The 26,303-nt window shown below is 40.7% G+C and overlaps 1 protein-coding gene across 3 annotated transcripts in view; it reads right to left on the bottom strand.

Annotated features, from left to right (window-relative positions):
• NR3C2 (nuclear receptor subfamily 3 group C member 2) overlaps window positions 1-26,303 on the bottom strand; it is a 190,069-nt gene that overhangs the window by 50,235 nt on the left and 113,531 nt on the right. The window lies entirely within an intron of this gene.

The raw sequence follows: 26,303 nt of genomic DNA, 5'->3' as shown, positions 1-26,303 counted from the left end.
GGAAGAACAAAGGAAGCCAGGAGGGGTTGGTGTAGCATGACAGCAGAAGCTGAGATGGAGATTGTTTTAGCTGCCTTGATCCAGAGGTGGCCCACAGGGATCTGGGGTGGCCAAAACAAATGTGCAGAAACCCCAAAAGATGTGCAGATAAAGTTGAAGCCAAAGCAAGTAGCAGCTGTGGGAGAGGAGGGGGGCCCTGGAAGAAGTCAGGAGCAGAGCTGCACTGGAATGAGCAGGGACTGATGTGCAGGGAGAGGGGATGAAGATGCAGCTCCATAAGGGGACAGAGATGCTGGTAGACAAGAAGCATAAAATATGTCTGTCAAGCTATTTTCCACAATCTTCATATGCTTCCCAGGGAAAGATAAAGAGAATATTTATGGGACACAGGAGACCTGGCTTCTGCTTTGGACTCTTTCAGGAATTTGCCTTAAAACTTCAGATAAGTCCTTCTCTATCTCTGCACCTGTCTTCCTTTCAGCCTTATAATGCTATCTAGACAGTGAACTGAAACTTGGGATGTTTCTCGAATCTCTTCTGAGCATCTCGCACAAAGAAAACTGATCTCATTTGAGTGAGTGAAGTGTTAGTGTAGTATCACAAAGGTATCATAATTTACATAATGCTTTAGATGTTTAAAGAACAAGCAGATGGGCAAATAAGGGTTTTATTAAGGGACTTTACCTAGCACTGTGACACAGATGAAAAAGAACAAAACTTCAGCAAAATAATTCAAGAATAAGTTACATAAGGCATAAAATCAACTTGTACAATACAGTGACAGCACCAGGATCTATCAGCTGGCCTTCAAGTAGGCCTACTAAACAAGAAAAAGATAACCTTCTCAGCTAATCACAAAATGAAAACCTGGGTATCACACAATGTTTATTTCGTGATGCAATCTATACAAAAACAGACACGAAAGAGAAGAGCCAACTTAATTCCTCTTAATATTTTTGTTCTGAACTGACTTGAGCACATCCCCTAAAAAATTGTCACGTGTACAGCATGAAGGTAACACAAAAGGAGAAAACAAAAGCATTTAGAATTATGATATAAACCACAAAGATGGTTTATTTGTCCTTACAAATACTGTCATATAATCCTTTTCTGTGGGGAGAAGGGAAAAATGGTTATTTTCTGCCAGGAATGCAGGTGCAGTTGCTCAGTACTCGTACAATGTCCTTTGTACATCAGACTACTGCAATACCATTTTTAGGCTTCCACAGGCGGGTGCAGGCTATTAATAAGACAAGTCAGCTCCAACACTGCAAAGTGAACCCCTCTGCAGAACTACCCTGAAGGCAGTTTGTGCTAAAAAAATGTATACCTGTTAAGTCAACATTTTTCACTACTGCTTTAAAAATCTAATGGGTTTAATAAAAAAGTTCCCATTTATGCACTCCAGGATAATTACTTGGGTTGCATTTTTAAATGTTGTGGTAATGTTTGATTCCAACACTGTCAACAATGAGACTTCCTAAGAAATATTCCCACAACAGCAGAATATTCCATAAATCACCCTTCAAATGCTTTAAGTGGCCTGCAATTATTGCTTTGTGACCTATCTGCTCTAGATCAAATACTTTCAGAAAATGTAACTTAGTAAAGGTTCATCAATTTTTGAATCAAGCATCTCTGAGCATTAATGTATGCTACAAAATCTTTAACTAGCTTTTTTTTTTAGTAAGCAAGACAAACAGAAACCATCATCATCTCAATTTTTTAAATTTCTAGAAACGCCTAAAAAACCACAGCCATCATAAAGTTTACATTAATGGAAGTAACTTGAAAATCCTTTAAAAAACCAGAATAGATCAACATTCTAACAAACCCTCTATCCAGAGTACAGCTATAAAATAATGAACAGTTCTGCTGTTAACACCTCTAATGAAAAAAAAAAGGCTTCTGTCTTCCATGCAATCAAATAAGGTACATTTCAAAAAATAACAATTTTGTAAAGTAAGTCAGCAAAGCAAAGACACCCATAACGAATCAGTGTGTCCCATTCGTGCCTCACTAAGGCCCCTCAACTTCAGAATCAAACCAAAACCTGACATATCTGAAATTGTTGCAGTGCTCTCAGGACCCCCACGAGGTGATGGAGGCCATCCTGAAGAGAGGCCAATGTTTCTGTGGTGCGAGATCTCCAACTCTTTCAAGAGATGTATTGATCTGCCTTGTGCAGTTTGTGTTTAGCTTAATCCAGTTGTTCTTTTTATCCCCTTCAATCACCCACAAGTGGGCTGGAAAGTGACAGAGCAGATATTGAATTCTCATCTCCCATGTGCTAAATGCATTAAGATGAAAGTAATTTTTACTTATGCCATCATTAAGAGCACTTACACCAGCTAATTCCCATTCGGTCTGAAATACAAAGATACTAAAGATGTGAGGGAAATTTTCCTGTTAAAAATAAATAACGAATAGGTAGCACACAGCAAGAAGAAAGCGAGATCTTTTCTTTTAGCAGTAGAGCTAGAGGAATATTGAAGTTTGCATTTTTCTACACACAAAAATATTAGAATGTTTCCAACTCTCTCACCTCCAAAGATTCTGTAATTCCCTGCCTTTATAGGCTTGCAAAAGAAAACAAAAAGGAAGTATGCATGAATACATGTATCCCTCTTACTGAGTTTTCCTGAATAAGCAAAATTCAGCTGCAAAGAAGGGGAGGAGAAAAAGCTGTTCTTATTTGGCCTATGAATTACTGCCAAAATGAGGCTACAGCAGAAGTTGTGCCTTTCCCCATTTTAAAACTCCACTACAGTGATTGAGTCACCAGTCCCCAAAACCAACTTCCTAAGACAAACCTATGCATGAGTGCAGAGCACTGCTGCACTCCAAGGGCTGCCATGCTTCCCTAAAGGCGAGGCTGGAAAAGGAACAGGATATAGATATTTCTTGTCAGTATTATTTCTGTTTCTGTCTAGGGCAAAATTAGACAATAACAGAAATTTCTGCAACATTCCACATGTTTTATATTTCTCCTAAAATCCACCCCCTTCCACACCCCAGTTTTTTGAAGTTTAAGTCAGGAACTCCAAGTCATTAATGAGTATTCTACATTTTTGCTCTCTTGTTAAAATAGCAACTACTATGATCAAATGTTAAATTTTTTAAGGAAAAAAAAGCGTAGTGCTGGATGAGGATCCAAAGACTGTTTAATTCAAGCCCACTCGTGGAAGCATGATAAGACTAGCTTAACAGTTCAGGCAGGTTTTTAGTTTTCTTTCTATTTGTATTAAAATCTTCTGAGGAAAGGTATTCTGCAACTTTGCTACAACCTACAAGCCCTGTGTGATTAGGCTAGTGATTAGCCACCCTTGAAATTGTGTTTTTTCCCTTTGTATTTCGCCCTAATGGGAATGTTTCGCGACAGGAAGAGATATTCATACTCCCCCCACAGACATTTGGAGTAATAGATCACCACCTTCTCACAACAATCTCCTGCCTATCAAAAGATTTATGTTCCCCATCTCTTTGCTGGGCTAAACAAATCCAGTTCTCTCAATCTTTCCTCGTAGGTCATGTTTCCTGAATCTGTCGTCAATTCTTCCTATTCTCCTCCAGCCTCTTTCCTAAAACAGGGCACATTTTTCTTGCTGAGTTTCACCATCACTAAGGCCAATAAAATGGTTATTTCCTGCATCTTGCACACACAGCAGCCCAGCTAATGCAATCTTGGACCAGGGCTGGCTTTTGGCAATGGCATTAGGTTGTTGACTCACGCTCACTTGTGTGTCACTAATGACCAGCTCCTCTCCTGGGGCACTGCTGCCTTCCACATGTTCTTTCCTGCTTTTACCTGGGCAGGCAGCTCTCTTTATTCCTCTTCTAGATACACACACACACATCCACTGAGAAAGGCAAAGAAAAAGTCCAAAAACCACTCGGGGTACAATGGCTGAAACAGGAATGTGCCTGGGGTCCCAAGACTGGAGATCCAAGACTGCTGTCCCAAGCCTCACAAAGGGACAGCAAAGTGAGAAAACAGGAGTCACAGCTAAGGACCAAATGAAACAGAAGTAGCTTGAAAAAACTCAGCTTTTAAAATAGTGTCTCACTGAGGCACATCAAAATGCATATAAAGTGTCCCAATTTCCCTTCTTCTTCCTCCACAATGAGAATTAATACTTTGACTCAGAAAATTGCAGGCAGAGTTGTCTTCTCCCTGCAGGCAGCCAGAAAGCCAGGCCTTCTTCCAGGGTTTGAGGAAAGAGGAGCTGGAAGCCACCTCCAGCCCTGCCTTGCAGATCTGCACATAAGAGCAAGGATCCCTTTTGCAGCTTCTAGGCTGGAATAAGTGCTTAGTTTCTGAAATATTTCCCAACTGGGAAGATAATCTCCCCGGCAGCAGTGATACATGTAAAAGCCTTATGGAATAAATTAACATTTGTTTCTTAACACTGTCCCTCCCCTTTGCCCACCAGCCCTTGCGCAGTCAGACTACACAAGCACAGTCCAAGCATCCCTTCCAACCTGAGCCACAGACCTTCCCTGCTAAAGACAAAGCAAACATGCTGCAGAAAATCATCAGGATTTTCTAAAGGCAGTTTCTCACCTCAGGAATATCTGGTCAGCAAACAGAACTTAACACCAGGTTTTTCTGCTTCCCGGTACAGCCCTAATGAAGGGCTTTGCCTCCTGCAGCTAGGAATCACAAAATGTGCACATCCCAACCTCTCATTTGTGCTCACTGAGCTATGTGAAGTGTTCCTTTAAACCAGCTCTGAAACCCTCGCAGATTTTGTCTCTGTATCAATATAAGCACCTTCAATTGCTAAAAATGAACTATTCCTACCTTTTAACAGCCAGTATCCAAATAAAATTACTGCCAAGACTTGCCACAATGGTTTTCCACATCCAGAAAAGGATTTCCTGTTTGACAGGGGTTGTATCACACTATCAAGGGACAAACTGCATATACCTGAGGTTTTCACTTCACCATATGCAGCAGGCAGGTACTCTCAAACAGATCAGCACAATAAGTATGATGATGAATCTCTTTTCAAATTTCAGTTTTCATAACGCCCCTATTTCTTGCAATTTAACAGAAAAAGGCCTGCTTGTCAATGGAAATGAGGACTACGTTTTCATTTCAAATGTCCATTTGTTACACAGTTGAGGGCGCTTTTTTTTGTTTTGCGTTTGGTTTTCGGGTTTGTTTTTTTTTTTTTTTTTTTGTAAGCAGTTGACAACTGCCCAGCAACAGCAGCCTATGTTTGCAGTCACTATTTTAGGCTACATCACATGTCAATTACATAACCTTGTTTTACTGCTCTTGAACTGGTTCGAACAACCTGGGAAAGAGATTAGGGCAGTCCCTCCCAGCCGGCCATCCATCCACACACTCAGGCAGGACCTGTCCCCCCAGCACAGCTCCAGTGCCTCTCTCCAGGACTAGTTACTCATTGCCAGACCCACCTGAGACACTGGATAATTAACTTCCTCAGCTCTGTTTAAACCAGTCCAGTCCTACCACAGTAAACTAACAAACTTGATTCCTCATGCTGAGATTTATGTGCAGCAGAATAAGCTCGTAAATGCCACAGCCACGGGATGTAGATATGAATATTGCCCCTTCATTTTACATAGAGAATACTCTGGGTTTGCATTTTAGATATTGAATCTCAGGGTTTCCCAAAATTCAGGGTTTATCTCCCTTATTACTCCACAGCTTCTATCATTCCCAGACAAGATGCTTTTCGGCTGCAGACCAAGGCAGTATCTGACAAGATGACAATATTGGTCTATTATTAACATTATTACAGCATGCTTAGAGCATAAGTAAAATCTAAATCCTTCTCTGAAAGAAGAATTTAGTGCTTTCCCTCCTTTATAATAAATTACAGGCTTAATTAAAATTTGTTTTGACTTTGGCAAAATATTCATCACATCTGGGATATTTCCTGCCTGCTTCTCATTCTAAATTACCTTCTGCTACTTCTATGTCCCAAGATATCTTTCACTTTCTTTACCCTTTCATATTACTGGATTACTTTTTATCTGCCATTTTAATGATATTTTTTTCCAAAGTCTCCTTGCTTTCTACTCCCCCCTCCTGTTTCTCTCCTTCAACAAAATTTGTTTCCCAACAATTTTTTTAACCTACTTTCATCCTCAAGACTTTTACCCCTTTTCTGTTCTTTAACTCTTTTTTCAGTCTTCTCATTTACCTTCTAAATGAATCACCTCCTCTGTTCAGCCAGTAAATGTGATTTCACAGGGCACATTTACAGTGCAGCTAAAGGTATGGCTACACCTGATTTAATATACTGAAGCAAAGTATATTAAAATTACTGAGAGCAGGGGATAAAAATGAAGTCTCAACAGCACCATTTCCTGCAGGGTCCACAAAACCCAGCAAGGGCTTTTTAAAAAGCACGGGCACACCCACTGGTGCTCACAGATGATCTACCAGAGCTTCCTCCAACGGTGACCACACATATAAAGCTGATTTCCCTTTTTTTTTTTTTTTTTTTTTCTGGAAGTGGAGCAAGGAGGGTTGTGTCTCCAGATGCTTTACAGGCAAAACTTTTCAAGTTGTTGTTTACGCACTCCCTACACACACATCCGTAAGAACACAGACTCCAACGCTCTGCCAGTCTTAACATGGAGACTGTCATCCATCCAAGCTTCTCTGGAAGCTTGCTTTCACATTGGGCTGAGAGCAGGCTAACAACAACAATTGGAATGGTCTGGTGACCCTGGCAAAGGAGACGAGAAGTTATAAAAATGATTCTCACCCACTATTTTAAGCAGACCGAAAGGGCACCCATGAGAGGGATCAAGGAGAGAGAGGAAATTTGGCAAGGGAGCATGGGATGTAGCCCAAAAGAGGCTACTATTTTCTGCAGGAGAAACCATCCAGCAGGGATGAAACCTGCTAATGACAGCGAGATGAGTGAGCACAAAAAATATTTGTGAGCACCTCATATTTAAGGTCCACGTGCACATTTTCTTATGCCAAGCTTAAAATACACCGCCGAACTTTGAAAGCCCCTCCAAGCCTGTGTGTGGTGCTCCAGCCATCTTGTTATTCAGACAGGCTGAGCCACCAACACAAGGTATGTCCCAAACTGGTGCTGAGACCATCCCCAGGACCATTCTTCAGTTCAGCTTGCTGGAAACCTGAACACAGCCACATGACGGACTACAAGATAATTCCCTTTTCGTGTCGTCAAAGACATGCTGAATGATGCTAGCACAGAAGAGGAATAGGAAAAGCTTGATCTTTGCATAGCATTTCCGATTCAGTGAAATCACATGGCACTGGAAATCTGTTTAGGATGAAAACCAAGGAAAAATATCTACAAATACCAAAATAATCCTGTTATCTAGTGAAATAATTTTGTTTCTGTTTTGAAACTAGTTTTCATCTCAATTACTTTTGATTTTAGATTATAATGGATACAGTGATGCAGAGAGTGAGAATTAGAGCTTTAGAGGATGTTTTGACAAAATCACACGTCTAATACTTTACAGCATTTTCTCTGGCAGCACGTTTCCAAATTTTCAGTTTGGTTTTAACTGAAATTTTAACTGAATATTTTTGAAGTCTCTAGATGCTGCTATCTGCAGAGGCAGATTTACAAGAGATCAGGTTGCATGCATGGTGGCTAATTCTGCTTTCCCATGCTACAAATCTGATAAGGCATTCTTGACATACTACAAATTTCCTGGCGCTTTAATGAAAAATCTCAGCGTACAAGAAATGGTCTAAAAGGTCTGGAAAGACTTTTTAAAATAAGTGTCACGCAAAAATCTTAAATTGCAACCGAAATGCCCTTTCATTTTTTTGCTGACATAAAGTGGTCAGCCAATCTGCTACACTGATACACGATGTAGTATCCTGCTCTACAAATAGCTCACTGTTTCAACTGGATTTCAGGAAGCACTCAGTGTAAAATAAGATCTGTGTGAAATATCAAGTTCATTTAAGGGAATGTTTGAGAGTGAGGTGTGGGGGGAGCATTCTGGAATATGGAGCACTAGTTGGTAACGTAAGGATTTCTGAATGACTCTCTGCCTCCCAGAGCCATTAACCTTCAGTGAACACTCTACTGAAAATATTCACCTCTACAAAAATATTTGTATCTGCAAGTGTACCTGAAGCCTGTTACACTTTATTTATTCCTCCAAACCTCTGTGTCTGCCCCACCATCCTGTTGGTATAACAATGTATCAAATTGTCTTTGCACTAATAACCACCAGATATCTTCTCTTCTCATAGGACAAACAGAAAAATCAAGATGCACAGCATTAATTCTGTGTTTTGCACCTCCATTTTAAAATCTGCAGTTCCAGGCTGACTCCTTCAATCAGATGCATGCTACTTATAAAAGATATTGCTAGAAAAATAGGCTGTTTGTTTCACAAAGTTAAACTTTCTCCAACTCTTGATCTCAGTGAAAATATTCTGTTAATTTTTTTGTTTTTAAAACTAGCTGCCCTTTGGTTTTTGCAAACATTTTGATGTTCAAGTCTGCTGTGTTCTTGCATTTAGCATGCTCAGCAGATCACAAATTTTATTCTGTGTGAATGACACATTATCTTCAAAGCATATTTTTCTCTTGCATTTTTCATGTACAGTTTACTACAGCTCAGTCTGGAAATATGCTAAATTTATAATAATGAATATTATTATGGATATTAGCAACAATTTAAAATATTGCCAGCACACACGTTGACAAATATTTTCCTCTAGAACTCTGGTCAGTAATCATTTTCTTTTAAAGGCTGCAAGCAATACCATCACAAGAGAGCCTTTTAGCACAGTCCCTTGAGATCCCAAACACAGAAATGTTGACCAAAGTAATACCAGATGCTCACCAAAGTGAACTTAAAAATTCTCTGCATTTATTTGTTGACTTTTTGAGAAGGAGTCTGTTTCACCCTTTGAACTATGTACTTGTCTCCCTATTTATTTTCTTCTTTTTCTCTCTCCATTTGTTTATTTTTATCAGGAACCTCAGCTCTCTGTTACCCAGATAAATCTGAAGAAAGAAGAAAGAGGATTAGGGGTTGTAGAAAGAAGATCTGACAATAATAATGAAATTTCACAGTATGTTTACTGTTAAAATACTATAACAACCTAAAACAAAAAGTGTAAATTAAGTAGCAGAATGGATATTACACTAATTAAAATCACTGTTTCCATATTTAACTGGATGAGGTGGTGTTTCCAAGTACCATTCCCAAAAGTGGGTGCAGAATTTCTAGGCTGCAGAGCCACAGGTTCCAGTCCCCTCCAGTTCTTGCTCCCAAAATCCCTAAACAGGACCTGAAAACAAACCTTCAAAGTTCACCCTTTGCTGCTTACTCATCCGACCTCAAGAGGCTGAGCAAAGCATCGCACAGCAGCGAAAACACTGATGAACCAAAGCTTTGCCTAATTACCCCAATTTTTACTGGAGCTCATCTCACAAGTAAAACCTCCATGGCCCCCCATCACCCAGGCATGTTGGATCTGACACCTTTGCTGTGGCACCAGCACCAGAACGACTTCTAGGAGACAAAAAAAGAGATTTATAAATCTGCCGTGGTGACATCCACCATCCATGCCCTCATTTCTGCACCTTTTCCATAGGAATTGCAATATTTGCTTTGCCACAGAAATATATGAAGGGGTGACCTTTCACACTGGAATCATCCTAGGTCTTGAACACCTAAAGCCATGGATGACTTGCTCAGAATCTGACATTTTCGACACACAAAGTTGCCACTGGGAGTTAAAAGCAAACGAGCCAGACATCTTTTAGAGAGCACAAAACTTCTCAGACACAGAATTCATATGCCAGAGTGACATCTTGAAGGGATCAGACTCTCCTTTTGCTACAAGGAAATGGATATTTAGGTAAAACTGAATGTGTCAAATTCCAGCCCCAGTGACGGTGGCTAGTGAGAACAAAAATGACAAATGAGGCATAAGACAATGGAAAAATAATTATCTCAGGACATAAATATATCATAACTCAGGCATAAATATAATTACTTTCAAAGAGCATTCTGCCTAATTGCTGTAACTTATTTCGAAATTTGTTTTGCTCAGTGGTGAAAACTAACGATCAATTAATATATCATTTATATCCAGAATTCCCCTCTGGATTAAGGTTGCTGCTCCTCCCTGGTGTGTATCCTCACCCTTTGCATTCAACTCATTTAAAAAGAACAAAATCAGAAAGTCCTCAGTCTATTCCCATTTAATTTCACAAGGGGCAGGTCTGGACACAGATTTTTTTTTTTTTTTTTTTTAGAGTACATTTTTCGTAATTAGAATTCTGGTAGTATTAAGCAGCTTGAATTCATTTTAGTTTCCTGCAAGTAGCTATTTAATACGATCTCACATGAAATGAAATGCCATTGCTTACAAGAAATGCATCAACAGCAAGAAAATACTTTGGACTTATCCTCATAAAATACAGCAATTTGCTCATTAGAGTGATAGAAATCAGCCAGGGACAGAGTCCATTCTCTTCAGGAGCAGCTGTTGGCACTGAGGCTTGCAGGAGAGGTTAGGGAAGGAAAGAGATGATGAGGGTGCTGGTCTCTTAGTGCAAAACCATGGTCTGAGCTTAACTGCAGTTCCATGTGGCTCAAAATGTGTTTCTGTACTCTGGAAAAGGTGAGCTTCACTACTGGCATCAAGATCAATTGTTTTATCGTGGGGAAAATTACACTGACTAAAGGTAAAGTCCACTTGTCTGAAATACACTTTGTAAGTAAAAATGACAAAATCTGCATTAAGAAAATGGAAATTTTAAAAAGGTCACTAGCATTAAAAAAACTAAATCTGCCCTCTATTTAAGACAGATTTCCTTGTGATGTATTGCAGTGCGGTTTATAATTATGAGAAAATAATCCAGTCCTATACTTTTCCTTATACATCCCAATTTTGCTAGGCTGCTTTGCCATCCTCAGAAGTAACTTTGAAACTGCCAGGCAGCAGCATTAAAAGCCTCCCTGAAAATGTGCACTTGTGTCTGAAAACACACAAAGAAAAGATCAAAATGAAAATTAAAAGCAGATGCACTTTATGTACTAAAAGGTTTTTCCACTTTGATAAATGGATTATAATGAAGTGTGGCACCATGTTTCATACAATTTATTAATCCAGTCCCACTTATTTACACTCTGAAACAGCATAATGATTTCAACGTTGGACCACAGCCAAAACTCACATGCAGAAATAATTAAAAAGTTATGTGGAAAGATTGGTGGTTGCTGGTTTTTGAGGGATTTCCAAAGAGACAGACGGACTTTGAGTTAACCAGAAGACCTTCGTTGAAGTAGACAAGACAAAATGTGGAAGTGAACTCATTTTTGAAAGGGAGTGGAGACCTGCAAAAAGATAACCCGAGCCTGACTCGCTCTGCCATTACAGCCCCTCCAAGCCTGGAGAAGCCAGTATAGAAAGAAGATCTCTCTACACTAGTGCTGATGCAACTAGGGAAACTCCATTTACTCAAGTTCAGGTGTCTACACTGAGTAAAAGGGGAAATCAGGCCACCAGTGTAAGAAATCCACAATTCCTCTGCAGAAAAATGCAGTGCTGGTTGGCAGTCCCCTCCGGGGCACAGTGCACTCCTCCTGCCTCCAGGAGCAAGCATCCTTACCCCTCACAGTTCCAAGGTAATGGTCCCTGAAGATGCTGAGCCACCCAGCAGGTCAGGAATACTTCCTTTAAAGGGTGAAGGATACAAATATGGAAACACCACTGGGAGATGCACTCATGCAGAAAACGTGTTTTATTTATTCACTGATGCACAATGCCCAGTTCATTTTATCCATTACATTTCTTATCCACTAACCTCTCTCTCCCTCTACTCCTCACCTGAAACGGCTGTTTATACAGTGAGCAGGAAATCTAGGATCCAGTTCATTGTTATTATCTGGCAAGATATATGTGATGGAAGGACACTATACCAATTCTATAATTAAGAATTTCTACAGCAAATTCCTACTGATGATAAGTGACTGCCAAATTCAGAGTTTATCACGCTGTGACGATATCCTGTGAAGTATCAGAGAGACGTCAGTGAAGTAGGAAGAAAGGAGGAGTAGCCGACACAAGTAAGGACAGAAAAATAATACAAAGGGGTGTAGAGAAACTGGAAGAAAAGACAGGAAACAAGCAGTAAAACTGCAGTTGGAAAAAATGCTACTGCACGTACCAAGAGAGAAATCCAAAATCAAGAGTTAACAAGGCACAGGAACGAAGCAAAATTTGGAAAGCATCACCGTGGAGAGAGACCTAGGAATATGAGGATAATCTGGATGTAAGAAGCAATGTGTCAGAGGAGAATCAAAAGTGCCAGTGAGACCCCTGGCTTGCTCTGTGAAAGCATTACACGGTGGGGCAGGCTGGCACAGCAGTGCTCTGTGCATTTCTTCCGCAGCCACACCTGGAATATTGTATGCAGTTCAGGCACTACATTACTGGAAGATATAAACAAACTGGAGGAAGTCCAGAGAAGTGGAACGGAAATGATTAGAAGCCAGAGGGACTGATTTACCAAGAAAACTCCAAGTAGCCCTTTTTACCCGCCTGTAACTTCTCTGATAATTAGAGACGGGAAATGATAAGAGCCTAGTTCAAGTCCCCAGTCACGTGCCTTCAGCCCTTTTGCCTTGGGCACCTAAGCATGTGCCTAGTTTTAAGAATACCGAGTAGCCAAAGATTTTTGACCTGATGAAGAGAATGAGATTAAGCAAAGGAAAAAAAAATTAGGCTACATACCAGCAAAATCCTCCCAGGAATTAATTATGACTAAACGAGCTACCATAAAAGATGGGGATTGCATTGCTTGAAATTTCACATTTTACTGCTGATAATGAAATGGGTTATTCACATCTAAAGTTTATCGTCCGTAAAACAACAGGACTGTTCAATAAAAGCAGTTTTGCCCATGCAAGCCTTTGCCACAAACATATATAGCACCAAGTTATCCTGTCCAGGTAAAGAGACACAACTAAGCAAACATTTTTTACCCCAGACTCTGTAAGCCAGGTGGAACGGTTCTGCAAAATGACAAATTATATCCCAGCAGGAAAGTAACTGGATTAACCTAGCTCCTCACACACTGACATTGCTGTGAAATGATTTTTAGGAAGGCAGCATTTTACGTAACTGTTGAGCTGTCAGCAAGGCTCTACTGAAAGACACTTTAAAAGTCATGTAGAGACTGCCAGAGCCTGATCCAGGGAACAGGCGATTACCATTCACACAGGTTTTGCATGTGATCTGGAAAGAAACCCCTCAAAACAACCAAGCACCAAAAAACTAGCCAAAAACCAGCAAAGCCCAGCTGCAGGCAGCCTGCAAATGAGCCTGCTGTGATGCAGCTTGCTATATATCCTCCAAGCAACATTCCAGGCCAACAGCCATGTTTAGGCACACAGAATTCCTGTACCACCAGGAGAGCGCTCCCCCCCCAAAATGTTAACCTAAAGGTAATCCTGTGCCCCCACACCTCCACCTGAAACCCCTTCACCTGGCTTGGGCTTAAAATCATTTCTTGATGCTCCAAATAAGTAAAGTTCATAGTTCTACTCAGGAAAAATACCCTGGACAGATTCTTAGTGCATAAATGAGAGACGAAATAGAAGTCCGCAGTGTTTACTGGAAAGTCAGCATTTGTTACTAAAACTGTGCTGGCTATGCATACCTGAATAGCATGCTGGCTGAGGCTTTTGTTTATGCAAGCAATGCAAGCTTTAAGCTACAACTTTTGCAATAATTTTATTAACTCAACATTTTTCTGCAGCCTACATTTAGACTCATAGAATGAGCTAAGAACAGGCAAGAAGTCAACAGGTCCCAGCTTCAGTGCATTGTTGCCTTGATTTTACCTTATGGTTTTTTTATTTTTACGGACTTTCTGCAGCACAGTTTTGCAGGTTTGGCAGAAGGTAAAATGACTGTGTGGTTGATCATTGCTTTGACTACATACAAAGTCACACCTATAAGCTTGATAGTCCTACTGCAAGGACTTCTTCTCCCTCTTCCTCTGTATAGTATTTGTCAAAATTAATCTGCAAATTGGTTGAAATCTGTCAAAAACCAAATTATTGTCAGTGAATATGGTAGATCTACATACAGTTAAGGTTGCCTGACACTTCTCATTTTAAGACCTCACTTTCTATTGCTTATAACTTTAACACACATTAGCAGTTAGGGCTGAAATTTTCCATGCTGTGTGTCAGCCTGAGGCTGAATTTTATTTTGCGAGAGTAAGAATGTATCAGCTAGAAGCACCGAGCTTAGTGCAAAGTAAGTTTGTGAATAAGGGTAGGGAGGAACATGTTGGTTTTCTCCCGTGTTACATTTTTCACAGACATTTGAGAAGCTCAAGAGCCTTCACACTTTGAGACAGACCCTTTGAAGCATCACTGCTCTGATACCACAGATGTGCCTTTTGCCATCTCATACATTATCACTTAAAATTATAACGGATCACAGTATAAAATACTGAAAAGTTGCAGTTTGTACGTGATGTGATTTGCAAAGGTTTTGGTGGAGGTTGGCTGCCAACCTCCAAAGCTCCCTCCTGCAAAGAGCACGGACCAGGGCAGAGGGTCTGAGCTGAGCTTGTGCTCCAGCCATCTCTTCCATGTGCCAGGCAATGCTTTGGCACAGGGACTACGTGCAGAAAATCCCCATCACACTCTCAAGATACAGCAAGGGAACAGCTTGGAGGAAAGAGGAATGAGGCACAGGTTGCAAAAGCAAAGGCAAGCAAAGAGTAAGGCAAAAAATAAACGTCTATTAATTCACTGAGCCTGACCTGTCACTTCCATAACTAGATTTTTCTGACTGTTTAGCATTTTTAAAAGAGACTGCTTTTCAAGGAGGCTGACACCCTGCTGGCTGGGGTACAGGTCTCCATGTGAGGCAACTGGAGCTGGTGCCCCGTGCTCCTAGCTCTGCCTACAAGCTTTCATGGGCCCTGGGACTTGACTTGCTGAGTTTATCTCGGGGGTGGGCCCAAAACAGCCTGATGCCACTCTCAGCTGCTCTCTGTAAGCACAGGGAAAACAGCTAGTGGCAGCCATAAGAACTTATGGATGTAAAAATGTCCCCGAAAACCTGTCCCCAGTGACCTGCCTGGCCCCCAGGTTACTGCTAGCAGACACCTACACGGCCTCACTGTGCTGTGTCGTGCTGCAGTAGCAGAGGAGTGCTGCACCAAGGGATGGATATCCCACACACATCCCATCTCACCTCTCCCCCTTCAGCAAAAACATAACCTTAGAAAGCAATGACAACCCCTGGCCTGTAATTTACATTCTCTGCTTTTCTAAAACTTTGTAGGAAGAGGAAACGGGGCTTTAAGACCCTAACTACTGAGCAGAGGAGCATATCCCACACCCTACAGCCCTGCAATCCAGGCTGGGAGGCAGAGCAAGCACACCCCATAGCTGAAGAGGGGAAGACAAATGAGGGATGTTTCTCCCAGGACATGTTCCCTGCTCAAATACCTCCTGTACATGTAGCGAGTAACTTCTGCCCACCTAGCCATGGGTGCGCCACTGGCCAGCAGCGACATCCCACGTATGTGAGACCTGCACAAACCACAGCCAGCAGTAAAACTACAGCCTGGAGAAAAAGAAAATTCAAAGCATCCTCCAGAGTGAATTTGTGACCCAGCATCCATCAGCACCTGACTGTGGCAGTTTCTGTACCTGCACGCAAAAATGAAACTACAGAGCTTGGAAGGGACACGGATTACTGAGCCATCATCAAAATGTTTGGCCTGGGGAGTTCCAGCGCCGCAAGCACACGTTGCACTGCGGCTGCAGGAACACCCTCCCGAAACAGGCTTTGCCAAAGCGAACAGTGCTTTCCCGCAAATATGATTACACTGACTTTAATTAGGTAACCGGCTCGGTGGTTTTGATTGTTTCAATTGGGCAAGCACGTGACGGGGATTGATGTATAATTAAGATGAATGCTGAAGATAAGCGCTCACGCTGAAGTGGTGAAGCGGACACATTTGTCGCTGCCCGAGGACGAAAAGAGTAGAAGCACAAGTGGGAATAGCTCCTCTCCCCACTCAGCCAGTGATTGCTGACCTCTGTTTTTCATTATTCCTAGGAAGTGGTCAGTTAACCCTCATCATTAAGCAATAAACCGTGACAGGGAGCACTGATTAATGCGCTGCTCCCCAACAGGGTCAGGCATGAGGAAAAACCCACGGCAGGCTTCTGGCAGTTCTCAATGGCCATTAGTTATAGTTGTGCAAAATGGCATTAACCCTGCTAATAGAGCACTGAGAAGCCACGCTTCTGCTGAGGTCAAGGGTTCCCAGGAAACAAAAGGTACACTGTGTTTACATACAGGGGAAAAAACACCTAGAAAACCTTCCCAAAAAAACCCAAACACTGACAGGCTGATTAATAAAAAGGGATACTTACTATAAATTTGACTAAACTGGATAAACAGAATACCTGAATTGCACATATTAACTGAGGGGAAGTCCCGGAGTAAAGGACAAAAGAAAAGCAACAGATTGCCTTCAGCAGCCTGCTAAAACATGCTCCAGGATAGCTGCTGCACTGCAACAGGTGGCCCTGTTTAGATCCCTGTCCCCAAGATCCTTCCTGACTGCCCTCCCCTGTAGACAGGTTTGCTATTCTGCCCCTTCACAGGCTCAGCCACATGACCCCTAAGTCCCTGGGCTCTCACACATATTCCTCACATTCCCAAATCTGCTGTTTGTAAACCCTACTCCCATGAGACCCAGAGAGGTGAGGAAGCACAGAGAGCAAATGGTAAAAGCCTGGCAGAAGGACACAAGCTAAGCATGCACATGCCAACTCAGTCCGTGACAAAGACACGAAGGGGCCGAGCACCAGGGCTTTTTTCTGAACAAGTATCTTCCTCTGACTTTAAATTTAATCTTCCTTTATTAGTCTTGGCAAGTGCCACTGTAAGGCGTGACCTCCGCGTCTGGAACGGGAGAAATGTTTTCGCTGTGGCCTGCTCTGTGCCCTTGCTGGATGCCAGGGGCCCTTCTCCCCTCTTCTCCTAAACCTTTGTTTCTGATTCCTGCTGAAATCTTACATTTGTCCCACAGCTGGATGGAAATAATTTAATTCTAAGGATTTCCCTCATTTTTTCAGTTGACAACCTACGTTCAGAGTGAAGCCTCCATGAAATTCCCAGGCATATTGATTTTAGGATTAAGGATTGCATAATCCCCATAATGCACTTGCATACGGACTTTGGATTAGCCCCACTTGCATTATCTGGCAATACCTCAGATCCACCTTTCCCTGTAGAACCTGAGTGGGCACCTTGGGCTGTAGAAACACACATAGCATTTCCCACCTTATTCCTTGTGGGAAACAGGTGTTCTTGCATCGTGAGCTTGTTATTGAAGGCTTCAAGGACACAAAGAATGGTGACAGTAACAAGGACTTTCTCACTTTCTTTGTGGAATGGTAGTAGAAAGTACAGCGAGTGTGAGAATGGCAATAGGAAGGGCTGAAATGAATTTCAGAAAGATGATACTGCTCTTCAGTTTTCTATTTCTGGAACATTTTCTAACTCAATGGAAAAAGAGATGCTCAAGTAAGCAAATTTACCCAAATGCTGTTCAAAACCCCTCTGCTGCTCAACCCTCTTTTGTCTCATCACAGAGCTTTTAGCATGTACTAATACATATGTTTTGCTTGTGCTTTTTGTGTCCTTCATTTTTTCATAAGCTTTCCACGAAGGATCTTTTATTATTAAACAGTCAGTGAAAGATCTCATCCTTGCCATATTTCCTCTTCCTACTTTGAAATGAATAATTAACATGGAATAATTGCTAGGTATTCTTTCTAAATTTCTTACATGGAAGTGGATTCCTTCATGAAATAGAAGGGAAGCAAGAGAAGATGCAGCTCAATGCAAACCACCGTGTCCAAGTGTTTGCACTATTTTCCAGCACCATCATTCATTTTATAAAGCTGTATGCAATGTTTCTGTATTAAAATATAGTGCACTTGACAGACTGCCTGCTGCCCTACATTCAGGACAGAGTTACCTGCATGATGACAGTGCGGAAGAATGGAATATGAAATACTACTCGTAGTTCTCAGGGCTCTATAAACCACCTGAACATCTAGAATTCAACTGCCTGGCTGCTTACACCTTGCATGTGAAGCCATAAACAGCCACCCTCCCCCAAAAGAAATGAGTGTACGACCTGATAGTTTCAGGAATATGGTGCTGTCAGTGTAGGAATACTCTCTTCCTGTTATCACTAAAAAAGACTGCAAGTAAAAGGCATCATTTTAAAAGTAGGTTAGTGTCTTTTCATTATCCTTTTTTAATTTTATGAATAGTTTAGTATGCCAGTGCACACAACCTAAGAAGTACTTATTATTATTTTTTCCCAACAGTCCATCATTATCATTCTGTTGTATCAGAGAAAATTAGCACCTATCGCTTACATAATTTCAAGCAGTATTGTTAAGAGTGGAATTTGCATGCATGATATGGTGTATAGGCTAACACAAGTCCATTTGCTAAGTCCACGTGGTAAAATGGATGAATAAATAATTGAACGCTTAGCTCCAAATATATAATTATTCTTAGAAAAAAAAATTAGAGCACGAGTCTGTGAAATACATATAATAATACTCATCTACAGCTAAACACCCAAGACAAAAAATGTCCTTCCAGAAATGGAATGATATAGTTAGATTCCTAAAATGCTTACAGGAAACTTGCATAAATGCCCAAGTTTTTAAAGGACAGAACAATTGCACTTCTTCCCCACAGGCATTAGCTTTAAATTAAAAAAGCCTAATCAAGAAGAGGCTTATCAAAGAACTTGTGCAGAGCATGCAAAAGGTTTGTAAACCTCCAAACCACAATTTGGATTGTTCCTGTTCAAAACCCTTCCAGCTTGGTTTTCCAGCCCTGCTCCCACACACGGCATCGTTCAGTCCTCCCTGGGAAAGCAACATCACCTTTTCTAACACCACCCCTCCCCCTGCTCTGGAGTCAGCCTGGCTGCTGTGACTCTGTGGGAATTGTTGGCCAGTTGTCCCCTTCCACCTCACAGGACCACATCAGTTATTTGCTACGTGAAGGAGAAGGCTTTGCAAGTCCCAAACATCGGGTCTGGTCCTCCTCTGTCCTGGAGAGCACCATAAACTGATTTCCAGAGGAAGCAAAATGAACAGGCAGAATGCAAATGAGGGAAATATGCTCTAGTTCTTCTGCCTGGTAGCCCAAAATGAATGCAAATACACCATGAATGGCAAATGAGTTGGGAAAATGTCACGATCCTGGGTATGGTTTTCTGTGAGAATCGAGAGGAATTAAAGGAAGATGAAATTAGATGTAAAAATCTGATACAAATGCCTTAATGCTGAAAGTAATGACACCTTTTCTGGAAAAAGTGTGAAATGTTAAAATTACAAGAATAAAAAAATATTCAAAATATTTACCGGTATATTCAGTAACATGCAAATGGCAATGTCTTTTTTTGGCATCCTGCAAGAACAGTCCAAAAGTTTCAAAGAAGCACAATTTTCTTCAAAACCACCATTACACTCCTCTTCTGTAATATGGACATCACATTGTGTTTTAAAATAATGTATCTGTCTTTCTATTGCAGAAACTATTCCCATTTTGGCATTTTTCTCACCCTGTGACTTGTCAACCTACGTTCTGAATCTCTAGAATAAATTTTTAAACCATAACCTTTCCACATTTATTTTCTGAGGCATTTATTTAGCCCTTTTGAATTTCTTCAGACATTCTTTTCCAGGCAGGAGGCACTGAGTAGTTTCATTAAACAGAAAAACCTACTGCCTAAAGCAGTAATTCCATTACAGCTTTTTGCCCTTATTACTGGTCCTCCTCTGGCATTACCATCGAAGAAAATCTGTAGATGGACCTTTTTTTAAAGTTATGATTTAATAAATCAGCAAAAAAAATTCTGTTAGGAAGACTTGAAGGATGTAGTCTTCGGCAGTCATTTCAGTCTTTAAGAAGAGCAAGAATACATTTTTTTTAATGGAGAGGATGATCAAACAGGTTGCCCTGAGGAGTTCCCACTAATGGAAGTATCAGCATGTACTAGAGAAGCAGCATTACAGCCTTCCCAAACTCACTCCAGTCAAATGGTTTAGGCACCTATTGAGCTCCAAGCAGCTTTCCTAGGAAGCACCACCATTATCAGTGTTTCCTGCATCCTAGGAACCTTGCTCTGGCTGCTGTTGCTGAACAGGTAAGAAATCTTAGACTTCCCAACACCTCGAAACCTGAATTCTGATCTAACTCTCCATGTCTCTCACTACATTACATCTTACTTCTACACCCCTGGCCCTGCCTTGCCAGACCTCTAGCATACCCTGGGGACAATGTGGATGGTGATTTAGGATGAATCAGGACTGAAGTCAAAAGGACTCTTGTCCTTGGAGCCCACATTCTCATGCTACTGAGAACAAAGTACACAAAGGATTACAGGGATTTGAAGAAGAAAGAGAGAAAGGAAGAAGAGAGAAAGTCAATGCATGAGGAAGGTGCCCTGGAGAACTGGCATCTCCTTTGCCATGGACTTTATAAAAATATGCAAGAAAAAACACTAATTATCCTCCCTGTTTCCTGAACATCCAGCTTGAGATCCAGAGACTGACTTGCAGTGGTTTAAGTGACTATAGCTGTAAGTAAAATCAAGGGGAACTGCATTTTGGACATACTAAGTGCTATAAAATACCAAGTACTTCTGCCCCTGAGGTCCTAAATATCATAAATCATGAACCCCAGATCTGTGGGTATGTCTGAGCTTAATCTGTGCCTTACCTCCTCAACTGTAAAACAGGGGTAATAACCACTCATCTCATAAATTAAACAATGATTGTGAAGCACTAAGATATTAGTGAAAGCACCACAAAAAAAAGCTTTGTAAGAAATGAGTAATTATGTATTCTGAGCAAGGGATGAATAGTAATCAGCAGTGAAGGCACAGGACCATACATGGAGCAACGAGAAGAATATAAGATATTGAATAGCTGCTCATTAATTGAACACTATCCAATCTGTTCAATGAACAAGGCAGAGGTGTAATGGAAAAAGCTGTATGGGATTGTGTAATTAAGGCTGAATTAGGAATCATTACATGCAGTGCAGATGAACAAAGACGACGCAGGCCACGAACGTTCATTACTTTCATACTTAGTGACTATTTTGGAAACTTGATTTTTTTTCCCCCCTCCCCAATATATTTTAAAATTAGCAAACTTTAAAAAAAACCCAACCAGCTCAAACCTCCTGAGACCCACTGTTGCACCTAATATAAGAATCCCCACGGAGGAGCAGTAACTCCAAACTGCTTGTTTCTACTTGCTCTTAGCATAGACAAGGTACATCCAGAAGCCAAACATCATCATCACTCTTGAAATAGGTGGGAACGGACTGCTAACTCATGTTCCCTATTTTAGGGCCCTGGATTTGGCAATTCAACAGTGAGAAGTGGCACCAAATAATTTCATAGCTTAAAAATAGGTAATATATTTTTGGTCTAATTTGGTCAGAATATTCTCTCCTTCAACAATAAGGACCTGTGGGCTTCAATGCTGACCATGGGCCATTATTGTTTCTAAAAACCTGACAAAACTGCCCCTGTGGAAGTCTAGGCTTCAAACCTAACAGAGACACTCCCAAACTTCAACAACCTAAAACTGTGCTCCAAAAAAAGGATGAAATCCTGGCTTCATTTAAAGCAATGGGAGATTTGCCATTACCTTTCCCACTCTATTTATATCTGAGATGCTAGCAGATGCCTTGTTCCCTCTGTCTACAACAGAGAGATCTGTATGTACATTTTCTCTCTCTTTTTCATTCCCTTTTTTTTTGTCTGAAGACTGTTTTCCCATCCCCTTATTTAAAATGGGATTAGGAGGCACAAAAAGATGCTTTGTTTCTAGCCTTATATATTTATTTTCCAGTTTTATCTATTAAGAATTTCTTTCAGCCACGACACTGTAAAATTCCTTATCTCTAACATTGGAGTGATGAAGGCCCCTTGCAGGATTATCCCCTTTTGGCTTTTAACTACTTATCCTGAGACTTGAAGAGCCTTTTCAGGCTTGAAAAAATTTCAGGAACTTGAGGGTTGTAGAAGGGAAGTGCTATTTGCTCCTAAAAGTGAAAATTTTAACACTGCTTCTAGAGGCTGCCAAGGCAGGCAGATAAAAGCATTTTATAAAGTAATACCTCTTAAGAACAACTACCATAGCTGCAAGGAGCTAAAGCACCTGATTAAGGATGTTTTATGATATTTGGTATGTTTTATGCTGTTTGATATAGATCTTGTCCATATATTTCTGTCCAACAGCAAATTCCAATTTAAATGTCTGCTCATTATCCCTTTGTCCGCTTTAGTCATCCCTTTAGTTGCACTGTATCAGGCATTACAAAACAAAACAAAAACCCATCAGCAAAGATCTGATGGGGCCTGGGGGGATACCTATAGAGGCTTAGCTGGGTAGGATGGAGTTGTTTCCAAAGGATTTCATTCTCCTGAGTTTTTTTTTTAACTCAAAATGAGAAAAGTCATTGCAGGAGACAGACAGTCATCTGCTAGTACAAGTACAAAGCAATTCTGCCTTATGCAAGATCTGAACACTTCACATCAATTTTTACAAACTGAAGTTCTCTATTCCTGTTAAGATCTAGTCATTCCCCATCATTACAAATGGAATATTCTAAAAACGTATTAGTTAGTCCACCCGCTCTATTACTCACACTTCCTCCATTTTTGGAGTTAGTTGAAGTCTCCAGCCTCACCAGGATACAGCATTAACCAAAAGAGACCTCTGGCTTATCATTTATTATCACAGAGAACTAAATTATATCACTGCCTACTTCTCTTATGAGCAATTTAAGTTAGCACTTAAATCCTTCTTACTCCTTTCAGGAAAGTGCCCTCATAAAAGTCTCTCTTTTTGGTGGTTTACAGCCTTCTCAAAATAGCAAACTAACTAATGGGATTTTTACCCATTTACTCTTATTTCAGTACAGTTCTTAGTTCAAAATAAATTCTCCTCCCTCTCGGTTGTCTATTCCTCAACTGTGAAATATTTATAGACAGCAATCATGTCCCAACTCAGACTCTTTTTGGGTAGGCTAAAAAAAGATAAAAGCATTCAGTCACCTGACATAAGATAAATTTTTATTTCCCAGATCATTTCAAAAGCTCTCCTCATGTGTTTACTTGACTCTGAATCAAGCTGTCTTTAACATGCTGGTGACCAGAACTATACTCAACACACCACATAAGCACTTGCAGCATCACTTATACCGTGACAGTGTGAATACTTGCCTGATGGCTTGAAGTACTTGGTGCATCTGACTTTTACACATCCATTTTGTGAAACTACACTATGCAAGTGGCTCAGCCAACTTGGAACTCCTTCCTAGAAGATCAATTTCCCAGGAAGCATCCTGGAAGTCTACCTTTCCTATAGGAAAAGAGATCCGTTCCTTTTTCAGGAAAAGGCAGTTGACATACTCAAGAAAACACTAAATTACTGGACATAGCATTGGAACATGTGTTAGCCAAATTTTTGTGGGTACCTTAAATCAGCATGCACTGGCAGGGCCATCCCCCCCTCAGGAAGACTCTGACCCACTGGGATGCTACCCCTGTCATGTGTTAAAAAAGAAAACAACAACAAATTACTGCAACTGAGTTCCCTGTCACATCATGTGAATGCCAAAATTTCCCTGCTCTTAACAGGATGTAGAAGGTAAGCATGTAGAAGTCTTCATGGTGCCTGAGTTTGTGGCAATGGAAGGCTTCTGCCCAAGATAAACCAACCTTACCACTGCATCCATGTTCCATTTACTGGGTATCTGCGCTTGTGCAGGCTGGCTATCACCTACTGAATATATTATTTTACAGATGAAGCAGGCTAGAAATTAATATTCATAAAACAAAGAACAGAAGACAAATGACAAAGTGCAGGAAAAGAATAGTTGCACGCAGCCCTGTGTGTGCGTTTTTCAAGGCTAGACTGCTGCCCATATTTAAATTCTCATCCTCATACTCATCTATTCCTCTCCACAGCAACACCAGTTCACACAGTAAATAAGTTACCCTTAAAAAAAACTGCAAATGTTGGGAAGTCTTGGGGGAGGGAAGAAATTATTAATGCTTTTGGAAAGGAATGAATGCAGATTTTCAGCTCCCTTGATATAAAATATTTTTTGTATCATTTTCACAGCTATTAACCAACTTATGTTCTTCGTGGCACTGCAGCTGCTAAACCCACTCGCTCTGTGCTTGTTTTCAAAGCAAGGCACTCTATCACCTTGGTGGTTCCCAAATCTGTCCCCTCCTATCTGAAATGCCACCACATTATGCTTGGTCCCCTGGTGCTCCACTTCACATTCGCCTGAATGCATCCAGCATTTTTTACTGAACATTGGACAGTGTTTTCCATATAGGCCACGCATTCCCAAGAGCGACAAAGAAAGATTTTCCTCACATTTCACCTCTCCCCAGCTTTAAAATATTCAATTGCAATATATGTTTGATCCTTTATTCTTTTCTTTTTGTCTTATGTCTGAACTCTTGCTGCTTGGGGTTTTTGGTGGTTTTTTTTCTCCTTTTTGGGATCCCATTGCAAATTTTTATAGCACCTTCCTCCTACCAGTCTCCTCAACTCCGAGCTTGGAGCTGGAATAACTAAAGCCAGCCTGGAGAAGGAATGAAGACTTCATTTCACAGAGCAATACTGCCTGCCAGAGCTAAACCCAGGAAAATTCCTTTTCATGTATCTATGAAAGCATGGAAGGCTGGTGGCAGCTTCAAACCTATAATGACTTAATTATTTAAATTTTATTTTACACCTATTAACCATAGCATATCAAGTAAGAGTAGCAGCTGCTACATGAATTTGACCAGCTCACTTGCCCTCAGCAGATCACCCATCTGCTTGCTCTTCACCTAATATTTCTGTTTGATAGGTTGTAAAACAGATTCTTGCAACAGGTCAGGAACAGAGTCAACTTCAAATCCCACATAAAAATTTCTATGAAAACATATGGACATCTGTACTGAGTGGTGTCAAATTTAGAGAGGCCACGGACCTTAGGAAAGTGGATAAAAGGAAAATTGCAGCCTGTTATGGAAAAACACTGACTCCCTCACAGTGAATGAACAGAAGAGTCGAGAGTGAAGAACTGTATGTATAATTAATTACAGTAATACAGACCTACAAAATTCATGGGTGCAGACACTGCAGAATGGTGTGCAAAACGCCTGTTATGTGTCAATTTCTGTTTCATACAGCATAAGAAGTATTGCTTTTTAAAATTATCAATACAGTTAACTCTCCAGTTCACCAGGAGCATTCTATAAAAAGTTATGCTAATTAGTGAAATTATTCAAGAGTTATGGATGTGAGCGTTTCTCACACCTTGATAAGCTCTCCACTTCAAATGAAAACATTTTAAAAATGAAGGTGGCACACAGAGAGAACCTTTAGTTTCTCTTCTACTAGGGCTTTTCAAGCCTTGGGAAGTTCTTTCACTTACAGTGCATAGGAAAAGCACCCGTTTCTGAAAAAAACAGGTAGGGTTTCTTTGTTCCTACACTGCTCACTCAGGGGCACAGCAGGTTTGCTACACCCAGGAGGCATCAGATCAGACTGAAAAGCTTCCTTCAGCCAAATTATCCCTCCACTGTAAACTGGCAAAAGTTCAGGTGAGAAACAAACCCCATAACCCTAGAAACTTCTGTTGTTGTGCCTGTGGTTTTTTTTTCAGAGCCGAAGAGAAATTTATTTTTTAACTTAAGATTGAAAAACTAGCTTTAAGGTTAACCTTCCGGAACACAAATAAAGAACAGAATCTGATCTTTGCTGAATTATCCCATCTTTGTATTTTTTTAAAAAAGGACAAGCTTCCCTATAACCAGTCCAGTATAACTTTTTAATGCTCCATTTTAAGCACCCAAAAATCTCCAAGCAAATATGCAAAATAACTGGAAGAAAATGGTCATTTTTGCTGTAGTCTTTAGCACCATATGGAGATGAAAAAATGCCTTCCTTTTTTCTTACTTCCAAGCCAACGGAAGAATAAAAGATTAGCAACTTACGAAACAATATAAATTTTGATTTAGGAGAGATTACCTCATACTTGTCTGGAACTTGAACAAATGAAGACTGAAAATGCAGAGCATAGGCAAGAACAGCTGTGATTTCTGACTTCAAGCCTGTTACACTCCTTAGAGAAAGCTGCTTCAGTGGAAAAAGAGATGACAAGCCTGGCCAGGTGCTTTAGATTCCCT

This window comes from Chamaea fasciata, unplaced genomic scaffold, assembly GCF_029207755.1.
Source record: "Chamaea fasciata isolate MVZ Bird 193981 ecotype frontalis unplaced genomic scaffold, bChaFas1.0.hap1 SCAF_6, whole genome shotgun sequence".
In the NCBI taxonomy this organism is placed as follows: Eukaryota; Metazoa; Chordata; class Aves; order Passeriformes; family Sylviidae; genus Chamaea; species Chamaea fasciata.
This window is presented reverse-complemented; position numbering and strand designations above follow the sequence as displayed.